General features: G+C 43.5%; 1 protein-coding gene and 1 pseudogene across 1 annotated transcript in view; one reads left to right on the top strand and one right to left on the bottom strand.

Moving 5' to 3' along the window:
* Positions 1–13,587, top strand: part of LOC146073259 (uncharacterized) — a 385,449-nt gene that overhangs the window by 84,179 nt on the left and 287,683 nt on the right. The gene's annotated exons all lie outside the window — the stretch shown is intronic.
* Positions 9,382–10,453, bottom strand: LOC146072183 (uncharacterized; annotated as a pseudogene).

Raw genomic sequence — 13,587 nt, 5'->3', positions numbered from 1 at the left:
ATTTACTAGTATATGTATTGCGGACTTGCGCTCTGACAAACTGTCTTGTTTTCTAGAATCCTGGAAACCCCCCGGTTAGCTCCGGATACCGTTTTCATGTCTCTCCCATCTAATGTGGCAACACCATCTGCCTTTAGCCTCAGCCAAGAGCTGACAAACAGGCAAACCAATTTTCAAAGATGTCTTGATAACATGTTTGATAAGGACATTACACATATTGACACTGCACAAGAAGATTGCCAGAATGATATGCATAGCCTCAAATCAGCCATGGCCAGACAAACCAGAACGTTCTGGAATAAGGCAACTTTTGAAAATTATATAAAACAACAAATTACCCCTAGAGGCCTGAGGCCTAGGGTATTCCCATCATTCGAACTTGCAGATGAGTCCTTAAAAATAGAATGGGAGAGAACACTCACAACCTGCTCCTTGAATTTAATGAATATTCTAATAAAGCATGATGAGATAATGCTCACGAGACACTCTCAAGAAATTGTCACACTGAGTGAAAAACTGAAAAAGTTTGAATCCCTGGAGAAATTCCAGAAAATGTATCACCGCATAAAATAAGAATTAGATAACATTGAAAAGGAGACAGTAAGTCGGAAAAAGAACAAAATTTTAAGAGACCAGAATGACTTCAGAATGAATAGGGTGTACAGATGGGGAGCCAATAACCGTAAAAAAACGACCAGCGGTAACCACACAGGGTATACCACCTCAGATGTGGATTCCTCAGAGAGTGATGCACCAGGCTCATCCCAGACAGTTAGACCCAGGCGGGATTTTTTAGGGGTCAGTCCCAGGGATCTGAGAGAGAACCTGGGACGCGATCTAGGAGGACCAGGCGGGGAAAGATGAAGAGGAAAGAGAGAGTACAGGGAATGGAGAGAGGATCCCAGAGAGGTGAGGAGATACAGGAGATAACGAATGACTCCCTCAAAATCATTAACCTCACTGACCATACTCTCAATGAGGCACAAATCTCCCTTCTCAACAAAGGCCTCAGCTTTTCACCTTCTAAAAATTTGAACCGCTTTGAGTATGAGAAAGATCTTCATCTCTATATAAGAAAAATACTTCTCAAAAAATTCTTTCAAAAAAGAACTGAGAATCTTTCCAGCTCCCAGGAAACCCTGGTACATGACCTTCTGAATAATGATCCATTACAACCATCTATTGACCAGGTGTTTGATAGCCAGGACATTAGGATGATACGGATCCTTGAGGAATTACATGGGAATGAGGAGCCAGATACCCCTATCACATCCTCCAGTGACACTGGAAACAAGACACTCAAAAAGAAGTCTACCTTCACACCAGACTATTCTATATGTCCACAGGCCAAAATCTTTTTAGAGGTGGTCAGTAGGGATCTAGACCAGCTGGAGACCCAGAAAAACCTTCACCATTATGAGGACAACCTCAGTCCCATAGAGAGAGAAGCATTGAAGGAGATTAGGGGGTGGAAGGATACCATTGTCAAGCCTTCTGACAAAGGGGGCAATGTGGTACTGTGGGGCAGAGACAAGTACACTGCAGAACTGGCACGCCAACTGGGTGACACCTCATGTTATAAGAGGCTCACCTTTAACCCCACTGACGACTTTCTGCAAGGATACCAGAGACTGATAGATCAGGCATATAGAGAAGGAACACTCGTTAAAACACAATATGACTTTTTACAAGTCAAGAGTGTTAAAATCCCTACACTATACCTTTTGCCAAAAATCCACAAATGTGAGAGGAACCCTCCCGGTAGACCCATCGTATCCGGGATAGGGGGCCTCACTGAAAAGGCCTCACAATTTGTGGATTACCATCTAAGAAAGTACGTCACCACACTCCCCTCGTATGTTCAAGACACCATGGATGTCTTGAATAAAATACAGGGAATCACCCTTGATACAGATGCCTGGTTGATCACATGCGACGTTGAGAGCCTGTATACCAGTATTATCCACACTTACGGTATACAGGCTGCCAAGTACTTCTTGAGCATGGATCGTGACACCCCACTCAATGAGTTTCTGATTAAACTCTTGTGGTTTGTCCTCTCTAAAAACTACTTTGTATGTGAAGACAGATTCTACCTCCAGGTACAGGGGACTGCTATGGGGAGCACATGTGCTACCACGTATGCAAACCTGTACCTGGGGTGGTGGGAACGGGAGTGTGTATTTACTGAGGACCATGAGACCTACACCGAACACATACTACTATGGCTACGCTATATCGACGATCTGTTGATTGTGTGGGAAGGGGACATTGGTCTCTTCATAGAATTCATGGGCAAGCTCAATACCAACGAGCTCAACCTCAAACTCACCTTCCAAACCAGCCAGAAAGAGGTGGAGTATCTGGACCTCCGCATCACTATTGAAAGAGATGGATCCCTGACTACCGATATCTTTTGGAAAAGCACGGCCACCAATTCCCTTTTACACAGCAACAGCGCCCATTTCCCTCCCATCATCAAGGGGCTCCCCAAAGGGGAATTTTTGCGAACCAAGCGCAATTGCTCGGAATCCACCACATATGAGAAAAGAGCTGACCAGCTAGGAAGCAGACTCACCCACAGGGGTTATAGCAATAGGGCCATACGCAAGGCAAGAAAGGAAGTCTGCAGGTACAACAGAGAACCGCTCCTAGTCCCGGGCAGTAAAAAGAATGATCAACCAGAAAAGATCAGGTTCATTGGGACCTTCTGCCGTGAATGGCGAGAAGTTCAGAGTGTCCTTAATAAACATCTCCATATCCTCAAAACCGATAAAGATCTGGAAAAAGTTTTGGGAGATAGGGTTGATATCAGTTGGAGACGGAGTGACAACCTTAGGGACGTTCTGGTCCACAGCCACCTTGAAAAAGATACCCGCAAATTGATCTCCAAGAAGGGCTCTTTCAAATGTGGTACCTGTAAAACATGTCCCATGATGACCACATGTCACTCCTACACAGACAAATATGGGAAGGATTGGAAAATAGGGCAATACATCACGTGTGACACCGCAGGGGTTATTTATAACCTGGAATGCCCCTGCGGAAAGCACTACATTGGCAAAACCCGCCGACCACTGAAAAAGAGACTCTCAGAGCACCATCTCAACATCAGAAATGCCCCCAGAGATAGCTCTCTTTTTAAAGCCTTGACACCAGTCGCCAGGCATTTTCTGAGACATCATGGCAGCAATCCCCATGGTCTCAAAGCCTTTGGGATGCTGAAAATTGACATGGGGATCAGGAGAGGTGACTGGGACCGTGAACTTTTGAAACAGGAAACCCGCCTCATCTTTCTAATGAACACCATGACTCCTCATTGACTCAATGAGGAAAACAACTTCACGGTGTTCTTATGATTCCTCCACTCACTATTGTCTCTTTTTCCCCCTCTTTTCCTCTCCCCCATAATCCTCCCTTTTATGCAATCATATGGATGAGGATACCAGCCTCACCTACACAGGTTTCGGTGTATCTTATTATTATCAATTATACCCCTATTTCATTCTCCCTGGTCCTTCCCTTTTCCCCTTTGGGGAATGCAGAGGTGATCTTTACATGAGCCAGAGTGACCTATGAAAGTTTTTCATATACATATTTTTACATATACTTACCCATGTTATCTGTCAGACTCCAATTCCTCATATGTACAGTCTGACCCTATACATACCTGACTCACTCTCGGAAGCCATTTCTATCCCATTTTTCTTGTTCTCCCTTCGTTATTTTTTGGAGTCCAGTGGTGACCCACGTATGATCCTAGGTGACCTAGGAATGGTCACAAACAAAAATCCTCATACACACTTACCTTTGTCATCTGTTTGACGGCCACTCCTCCAGGGTGTAGTTTGGTCCCATACATATCTGATCTACTTCCTAAATGTTCAACAACAGTGTGTACCCCCATAGGAGGAGGTCCTCATATCTCAAACTTAGTATTGATCCCATTTGAGAGTATCCATCACATATTATAACCTCTCAGATAGTCATCATGATTCTTATATATAGGAAACTAGACACTACACTCACCCGTTCGCGGCTGATTTATTAATTTATTTCTCACCTTTTCCTGGCCACAGCACTCATCACTACTCAGTTTAAAAACCCTTCCTGTAAATTAACCTTTAGGTGCACCTTATGTGGGGAATATTACCCCATCCTTGCAAATACTGGAACCCCCATATGATATATGATATATGGTTCCTCACTCCCCTCCTCTTTCACTTTTTGTCTCTGCACATGTATATTTGGTTTTTCACATTTTTTTCTCACTTGTTTTCCACCCTGTCCTGGACTGTGTTCCAGGTCATTAATCCTCACCACGTAAGTGGTGTCATCATTTCACATCACTTCACCACCAGGTTCCGATAACGTTTTGGTACCTAACCCACGCACCTTATATCCTCTTTATATCCTCCTATTAAATCAGACTATGTATTTCTACTTCTCTGAGGACCCATGATGATTATGAGACCCATGGTACATATGGGTACACACGAGGATACTCCATCTAACTCCGACTACATATGTACATCTGGGTACCACATTCAGTATGGTCACGTGACCTCATGTCCCCATTTGGCAGTATCATATACATATATATTTTAACATACAATATATGTGTTCTTGTTCATATATCTCATTATGTATTTGATTTAAAATGAATCTATCGAAAAGATTGTCTTTTCCTCTCAGACGTACAGATAACGGTGTTTCTCCTCCTCATATATATTTATCCTGAGACCATTCTCAATGTGGTACTCTGATTTATTTTAAACATAGGACCTCGTTTCCTAGATCAGTTTCTGCACTAAGTCAGATCTATCACGCCCATATACAAAGGGTGATTGACAGGGAGCAGGTACCTGGACACACCCATCTACACTCACCTGCATTGAGTCACCTACTCACCACAGGTATATAAGGAGCTTCCGGAGGCTTGCCAGGCTGGTCCTGATGAAGCTCCGTTTTGCGAAGTGTACACTGACCTAAATCAGTGTGTTTGACTCCCCTCTTCCCCTCCCCATTGATATTGTGATTTATTTTATTGTGTGTTCTGGCTGTCAGACGGCAGGGCTCACGTACGCCAGTTTTCACTGGGATCGTAAGCCCGCCTGAAGCAGCGGTGCTAGACGTCTGCACCGCCGCCTCTCAAACCACAGAGCTACAGTGAGACAGTCGGCTCTACCATTCACACGCCGCTGCCTACTCAGCTCTGTGCGTCTACCTGGGAACAGACGGGAGGCAGATGGCGGTGATATATACACGCCGCCTGTCCACTTTTAGTCCCGTGCTGTTCCACCACTGCTTGTCTGCTTATCTCCCGGCTCACCTCCCGGCGGTAGTGGGAATCTTGGCTTAGAAGTGGCAGTTCTGGCCAGTTTCCACTAGCCGGGTAGACGCTCAGCCCCCACATACGCTCTCCGCAAGGGTAACACCTTATATTTGTGCTTATTGCTATCTGTACCACTTAGGTGATTATTGGTGTATATTCTCCCCTGGCAGGATCAGGGAGAGTTATTCACACCACGCCCCCAGTTACCCTGCTCCGGGGAAATTAGCAGCACCACCTCCATATTAGAGCTGAGCCTACATTTTACTAAGAGTCAGCAGTGAACAAGCCAATTGAACACCTTTTTGTGGCTGACAGACATTTGAAACCATTGTGTTTGGTACATACATACCTTGAAGTGTCCAAATTTATCTGCCAGCAGTGCCATAGGAGCACATACGTATATTTACAAGGGGCCACGTGGGGAATTGGGCCACACTGCACAAGGATAAAAATTTATCCTTTTTTATTACACTGTCCGTGTCTCATGTCTGTTATTTGTTTGTCAATATTTCGCACCTTTGTTTTTTATGAAAATGAAATAAAAGTTACTTTTTAAAGAATTTCTGTATCTCTAGGTGCACCACATAGAGACATTTCTTTTTCTTTCCTTGAATAAAGTCTTGCTTCTGTGTCCAGTGGTAGCACACCCTCATATTATCAAAGTGAAAATCACCTATATGAAGTCCTGAGGGTCCTCCAACACCATATGACTGTGTAAACCTTACAAATCCAGTGCGACTGACCTTCCTCTATACCCCCAACCCCGTTTTTTGTACCACCAACCCCAGCCTACCTTTTGCTCACTCAAGGCCTCAGAACTTTTAGCTCAAAGACTTTTTGCCTATCCATACTCTGGACTTTATTTATGTTATATGTCTGTTTGTCATTGTATTATAGAACGTATACCGGTATTAGATCACCCCCTTCCCACCTTGTTTTAACATTTTCTGACCTACCTATGCAATTTACATACGTCTTTTTTTACCTGTTTTTATATACATTATATACACAGACAGTCTGAAGTTTTCATTTGTATTATTGTGTGGTAAAGGTATGCGCAGGAGTGCCTATTCACTCTAACCATTGTATATCCTCTTGGGTATTTGTGTAGTTATACCCCAGACACCCAGCAGCTACCTACCCCCCTTTTACCACCCACCCACAGCGCAGTAGTCAACCCTTCTTTTTGTAACTTCTATTTTATGTGACACCTGCAAGGGAAGCAGCAAGTGGGGTCCCCTAAAATGATCTGCTCAGCTTGCAGGGGTTTCTGGCTAGAGCACTTGGTTAACACTTATTCCAAGAGAGGAGAAAAAAAGAAGTACTCTGGGTGGGGGAACCCTTATATCACATATTATTAAAATCTTTAGTGCAATATTATTTCCTTGTCTCACAGTAGCGCTCTGCAAAATTATGGTGATTGGTAATAAGGTTTTTTATTGGGAATCGCCGATCACGTGGTGTACACACATGACCGGAGCGCAGCTGAGAGATGGGTATAGACAAGGAAGTGAGTGGCTCGGCGGCTGCCTAGAGCTCCCGACCCACACGCTACTCTAAGGGACAAGGACCCCCACTTTTTCATTGCTACTTTGTGCCAAACAGCCCACACCAACAGCCACGTATTTACAATTTTTTCTGCTTAATATTTTTAACTTAACAGCTCGGCAGGGACACACAGACCCTGCACAAAAATACTTATAACTGGCTATACTATCCCCTTAAAACCACGACCTGCCTCTCTATGGAGGTTATTCTGGTTGGTGCGTAAATTTCCGAATTTTTCGGAGCGGACCGCACGCCACGCTGTGCGGACATCGTACGAAGAAACGCCCACCGGTCCTCCGCATTCGGATGGACTCACACTTTAAGAAGAGGGCGTGTTTACGGACAACATCCAAACCTTGCGTGTGCGGTGGACACACACATATTCTGCACGGTCTTACAGCGTCTGCACGGTCTTACCGCGTCAGAACATTCGGGAACCTGCCCGTACGCACCGATGCGATGTATTATCGCAAAACTCACCACTATTATCGGAACTCACAAATTGGTCACATGACCCACTTATGCAATTAGGCAACATTGGTAATGTGTGTAAAAAATGCAGCCGCTCTTTGAGCATATATTTGGGTGTTTTGTAATGGTCCATTTAAGCTGCAATGGTTCCAATTAAAGCAATGACAAGAGTGTAATTAATGAGTAATGAGTAATGAGTAGAGGAGTGGATTGTATTGTGTTCAGCTGACATTGGTTCAGGTGCGGCCGTACTAATTGGGTGTTCCGAATGCCTAGTGCATGACCGAGTGGTGTCCGCAAAGCAATACTTGCTTATGGAGACCGCATATTTTCTGCCTTTTGGTTCATTTGCAGTCTGTGTTCTGTCCGAATGCACGCCTACCAGAATTAGTGCACTCCCTCGTGTACGCCCATGTTTACGCCCAGTTTAGCCCACTTTGAAACTACTCCCCTGTGTAGTTCCGAATGACGCCCATATTACGCCCATATTTCCCGAGTGAATGCGGTGCACTTTTCTGTATGGTATTAGTGAGAATGAGTATGGAGACCTTGCGTGGCACATGCGCATAGCGTTGCCCACGCATGCGCAGACGGCTAAAAAACGCCATCCGAAAGAATTCGGAAATGTACGTATCGACCAGAATAAGGCCCTATAAATTAGTGTGCTGAGCATAGTGAGGCACCGGGCCTGCTGCTTGGCAAGCGCAGCAAGCACGTCCCCCCTTGTCGGGATTTCGGCGGACGGGATTCCAGCGTCGGGATTTTGACCGCCTGGATTCTGACCGCCGGGATTTATTACCAATCCCCCTTATATATCTCCCATGGTCCCATCTTCTAATATGTAGAACTATGTATAAAATGACTTAATACTTATAAAATATATAAGCTCATCAGACAAAAACAGAATCATATAATTTATAAACATCACTTTTTATTTCAAAACAATCAATATTGGAATATCTGTCAGTAAAGAAAATATCATTAAAAGGGAGAGATAAAAATCTCAGAGAGCGCAATCAAATCAATGTTTATATTAATCCGCTAATATGGTAAGAATGAAAATTCTGGATAAATTGCTGAATCGCCTTTAACGCTGTCATTGTATCAATGGCACAATCGGGATGACAGAGCCGGCTGCTTGAGCTGGTATGATAGTGACTGGGAGGAGCTGGTGGAACTCTGTAATGGATATACAGCTCTTTCCTGTACAAGCCCCAGCACCAGTGTGAGCAGAACCGCTGTACATACACAGTATTAACAACCACATCATCATTGTCAGTTCTACTGCAGCTCTATTTCCTAACAGAGACATTGTCCCAAGGGAAAAGCAGCCCCCAGCTTACTGGTCACAGCTCTCATTTCTTAACAAGATGGAGTTATATAAACCACTTTCCATATTCATAAAATATATATGACCTCCCGGGAACACATATGGGCCCTCATTCTAATTCCTTCATTCCCCCTGTGAGTACGCACAGGGGACTGATGGTTAGGGCTTGCACATAATTAGTTATGCGCATGTGCAGACCTTCTTTGCAAGCACCCTCGCCAACCCGCATTGTCGGCATGGCACTCGCACAGTAGGGGGGCGGCCGGAGGCGGCGAGGGGGCAATGCCCAGCATTTCATGGGCATTGCCATGCAAATGCTGGGCATTCCCATGCTATGGCATGTCATGGGATGCAGGGGGGTCTTCGGCCAGGCCCACCAAATATAAGGTAGTTTCCACTGACGTAAATTTGCGTGGCCTGAAGAAATCATTTGTTGGTTGGCGATCACTGAATGATTTCTCCACCAGCGGGACATGCGAGGGGAGGAGTCTACATGAAACACCCCTTCACATGGTTGGAGGAGATATGGTGGCAGTGGGCAACAATTTGGTGGGGCGACCTTCTGGGACTCGGTAAGCTGCGTCCTTTGCAGGTTATTGAGTCAACCAGAATGAGGGCCATTGTGCTGATACAATTTTCTTATGAGAAACATGCAACACTAATTCCCTTAGAATAATTCTTATGTGATAAATAAGCGTTACCTTTCTACTAAAACACTTGCCGCATGGAAGCATTTAAATGGTTTCTCTACAGCATGACTCCTCTGGTGTCTAGCAAGATGGCACTTCTGGGTAAAACACTTGCTACATTTAGAGCATGTAAATGGCTTCTCTCCAGTGTGACTCCTCTGATGTCGAACAAGATCTGGTTTGGTGGTAAACAATTTGTTACATTCAGAACATGTAAATGGTCTCTCTCCTGTGTGACTCATCTGATGTATGAGAAGTTGAGATTTACATGTAAAGCTTTTTTTGCACTCAGCACATATGTGGTCTCTCTCCTGTGTGACTCCTCTGATGTATAACAAGATGCGACTTTTGGGAAAAACACTTGCCACATTCAGAGCATGTAAATGGTTTCTCTCCTGTGTGAATCCTCTGATGTTTCAAAAGATGCGACTTCTGGGTAAAACACTTGCTACAGTCAGAGCATTTAAATGGTCTCTCTCCAGTGTGGGTCCTCTGATGTCTAACAAGATCTGGCCTGGAGATAAAACATTTGCTACATTCAGAGCATGTAAATCGTTTCTCTCCTGTGTGACTCCTCTGATGTCGAGCAAGATCTGTCATGGAGGTAAAACACTTGCTACATTCAGAGCATGTAAATGGTTTCTCTCCTGTGTGAGTCCTCTGATGTATAACAAGATGCGACTTCTGAGTAAAACAATTGCTACATTCAGAGCATTTAAATGGTTTCTCTCCTGTGTGACTCCTCTGATGTTGGTACAGATGATACTTCTGAGAAAAACATTTACTACACTCAGAACATGTAAATGGTTTCACTCCTGTGTGAATTCGCTGATGTATGAGAAGCTTTGATTTAATTGTAAAGTGTTTGTCACATTCAGAGCACAGATGTGGTCTCTCTCCTGTGTGACTCCTCTGATGGATGAGAAGCTGTGATTTACAGGTAAAGCATTTGTCACACTCAGAGCACATATGTGGTCTCTCTCCTGAGTGAATCATCTGGTGGATGAGAAGATGTGATTTACGTGTAAAGCATTTGTCACACTCAGAGCACAGATGTGCTCTCTCTTCTGTCAGCCTCATCATGTATTATATGAGATACACTAGGCAGAATATGAGAACAGCTTTAGTGAATCCTCCAGAGGTGTAAGAAGAAATTACGTCCGTGGTTGTATTTATCAGAGATTGTCCATTCAACAATGAATTCTAATAACCTGTATTTTACCTGACCTGTAACAAGAAAAAGTCAATATTTTAATTATAAATATTACTGGGGTACATTTAATACTTTTATTTTCTTCAATTAAACTTTATTGTGTAGTAATAATAATGGTACACTATTCAATAAATGCAAGAGTGATATATTTGCATGGCAATAGGTAAACATCTGAATGGTATATCATAGCAAATACAGCGGTCAAGTAATAAGTGCAATAAATCAGTATTGTCAGTCCACCTATATACCAAATAAATAGGATGTAGTTTGACATTAATGGGTAATTCACTAAATTAATGACAAAACCTCCAAGAACCTTTGCTGTGATAATAACAGTATTGCTATTCTGAAAAATATTATGAACCAATACATGAGAAGAAAAGAAGAGGGACACAAAACCTGACCACACAGGACAACTAGCCCTGGCCTCCGGTATCTACTCTGGGACAGAGGTAAGGCTATAATTAAATCCCTTTTAAATGTTGAAGGGAAGATCTCACAAGACTCTCCATTGTTCATGTCATGTGGTATATTTTATAGTATCTGTATTCTACATTGGAATCCCCTCAGTATAATATAAACATAACTGGTACTCTTTACTTAGTTGGGCGCCCATCGCGGTGATCGCGGGCATCGCGGCCAGTACATTAACGGCCGCGACGCGATGCCCGCGATCACCGCGATTTCCCATAGGGTTCAATGTTAAATTTAGTGCTGCCCGCGATTTTACATTCAATGCTTCAATGGCCGCGATTTGGCCATAGGAATCAATGTTAAATGGGCTACAGAGCCCAAATAGGCACAATTAACACTTAAATGTCCCCCCAAATTTGTAACGCCACCCCACGATCCACGCCAACCCGAAGCGTGGCGAGCGCAGCGAGCCCGCGAGGGGCGGCGTGACGCGTCCTCCGACCTTTTCATACCCCCACTATCCACGTCGGCGTGGAGTTGAGAAGAGAATAGTGTGGCGAGCGCAGCGGGGCTCGGTGGCTCGCTGCGCTCGCCACACTATTCTATTCTCAACTCCACGCCGATGGGTTGGCGTGGATCGTGCGGTGCGGTGGCGTTACAAATTTGGGGGGACATTTAAGTGTTAATTGTGCCTATTTGGGCTCTGTAGCCCATTTAACATTGATTCCTATGGCCAAATCGCGGCCATTGAAGCATTGAATGTAAAATCGCGGGCAGCACTAAATTTAACATTGAACCCTATGGGAAATCGCGGTGATCGCGGGCATCGCGTCACGGCCGTTAATGTACTGGCCGCGATGCCCGCGATCACCGCGATTTCTTTACCCACGACGCCCGCGATGGAGATCGTAGGCGCCGTGATAGGTAAAGAGTACCACATAACTTTCCCACATATAAACAAAACTTGGGACTAAGAGATCCTTGTTCAGAGAGGACTCAATCCAGTCCCTGTTAAAAAAACAAAACATGGAATAATCTGTTTTGAAACATCTGTAAAGAAGGCAGAAAAATTAAATTATTCTGTAATATTGTAAAAGAGACGCTTGTTTCGTGCTCCCAGTTGTATGAATATTTGCTTACTTACAAAGGATTGGATGTGATATTGCACTAATGTATGGGTTGCCCAAAGCTTCCAATAATCTGATAAAGAGCCAGACTGGAAGTGGTCATCGGTGACTTCAGAGACCCTCCCCAGAATCACATTGGCACCCCAGCATATTCACAAGCACAACCAGAGAACCCCATGTTTCCACTCCTAAACATTGTCTTCCTTTCAATCAATCTATGATGCCTATGTATATGGATAACACTTTTATTGGCAAGCTGCTCAATCAGAGGTCTGTCATTCAGGTGCCAACAGGGAGGGGTAAATCTGGTTAGGAAAAAAAAACAGTTTGTATCCCTATTGCACACTGAATGAGAAATATACATATAATAATCAGATAATACAGAGATCTTGGTTGCATATATCTGCAGATATAGGGTTAAGCCCCCAGGCCGTACGTCAAGGCATCTCTGTCACTGGGGGTGGGCACCCAATATGCCGGCATGTATATGTATATGGATATTTATGCACAAACTGCATTTGTCAATGTGCAATGTGGATGCTACACATGCGCAGTTATTCAATAATCGGTAGGATTGCAATTTCAATAAATAGTGACCCATGTTGAATTGGGTCCAACGTTCACAGTAATGCACCTTTTAACCCCTTCCCGACATTTGACGTATATATACGTCATGGCCGGGATGTACTTCCCGACACATGACGTATACGTCATGACTTAAAATGGTCACCGCGTCCAGAGACGCGGTGACAGAGGGATGATGTCTGCTGTCCCTGACAGCAGACATCCTCCCTCATTGCCCAGGGGGGGCAGCTATGCCCCCCGTTATGGGCGATCGCTGTGATTGGCTGTTCAAACATGAACAGCCAAAATCAGCGTTGAAATGTGCGATGGGTAAAAATTAGACGCTGCTGCCCCCTAGTGTCCCAAAAAAATAAAGGAGGTTAAAATAATGATTTTTTAATAAAGTATAGATATGGTCTTTGTTAGTTATTAACTATTTTGAGTGGTATGATTATTTGTCTCACAAGCAGAAAATGTAACATTTTGCAAATAGCAAAATGTTCCATTTTTTTACGACATTTTGGTATTTTTCACAAAAAAAAAAAAAATTGTATCGACCCAAATTTACCACTAATTTAAAGTACAATGTGTCAGGGGAAAACAATCTCAAAATCACTGGGATAAGTAAAAGCAAAAAAAAAGTTATCCCCACTTAAGTGATACATGTCAGATTTGAAAAAAAGGCCTCTGTCAGGAAGGCAAAAACATGCTGCGTCGGGAAGGGGTTAAATATAATTCTATTATATACTGTAGTAATAGTAATGATTTAAATATTGGTCAAATAAATCTTGACTTACTGATAAGATGACATCTCTAAAATAATATCTAAAAATGATTGTATATTTATCAGTATATTATCATGTATAATATAATTACCTTACTCTGGGGATCCTTCC

This window comes from Crinia signifera, chromosome 4 (assembly GCF_055691185.1).
Source record: "Crinia signifera chromosome 4, ASM5569118v1, whole genome shotgun sequence".
Taxonomy (NCBI): Eukaryota; Metazoa; Chordata; class Amphibia; order Anura; family Myobatrachidae; genus Crinia; species Crinia signifera.
Note: the sequence above shows the minus strand (reverse complement) of the source record. Positions and strands in the feature narration are given on the sequence as shown.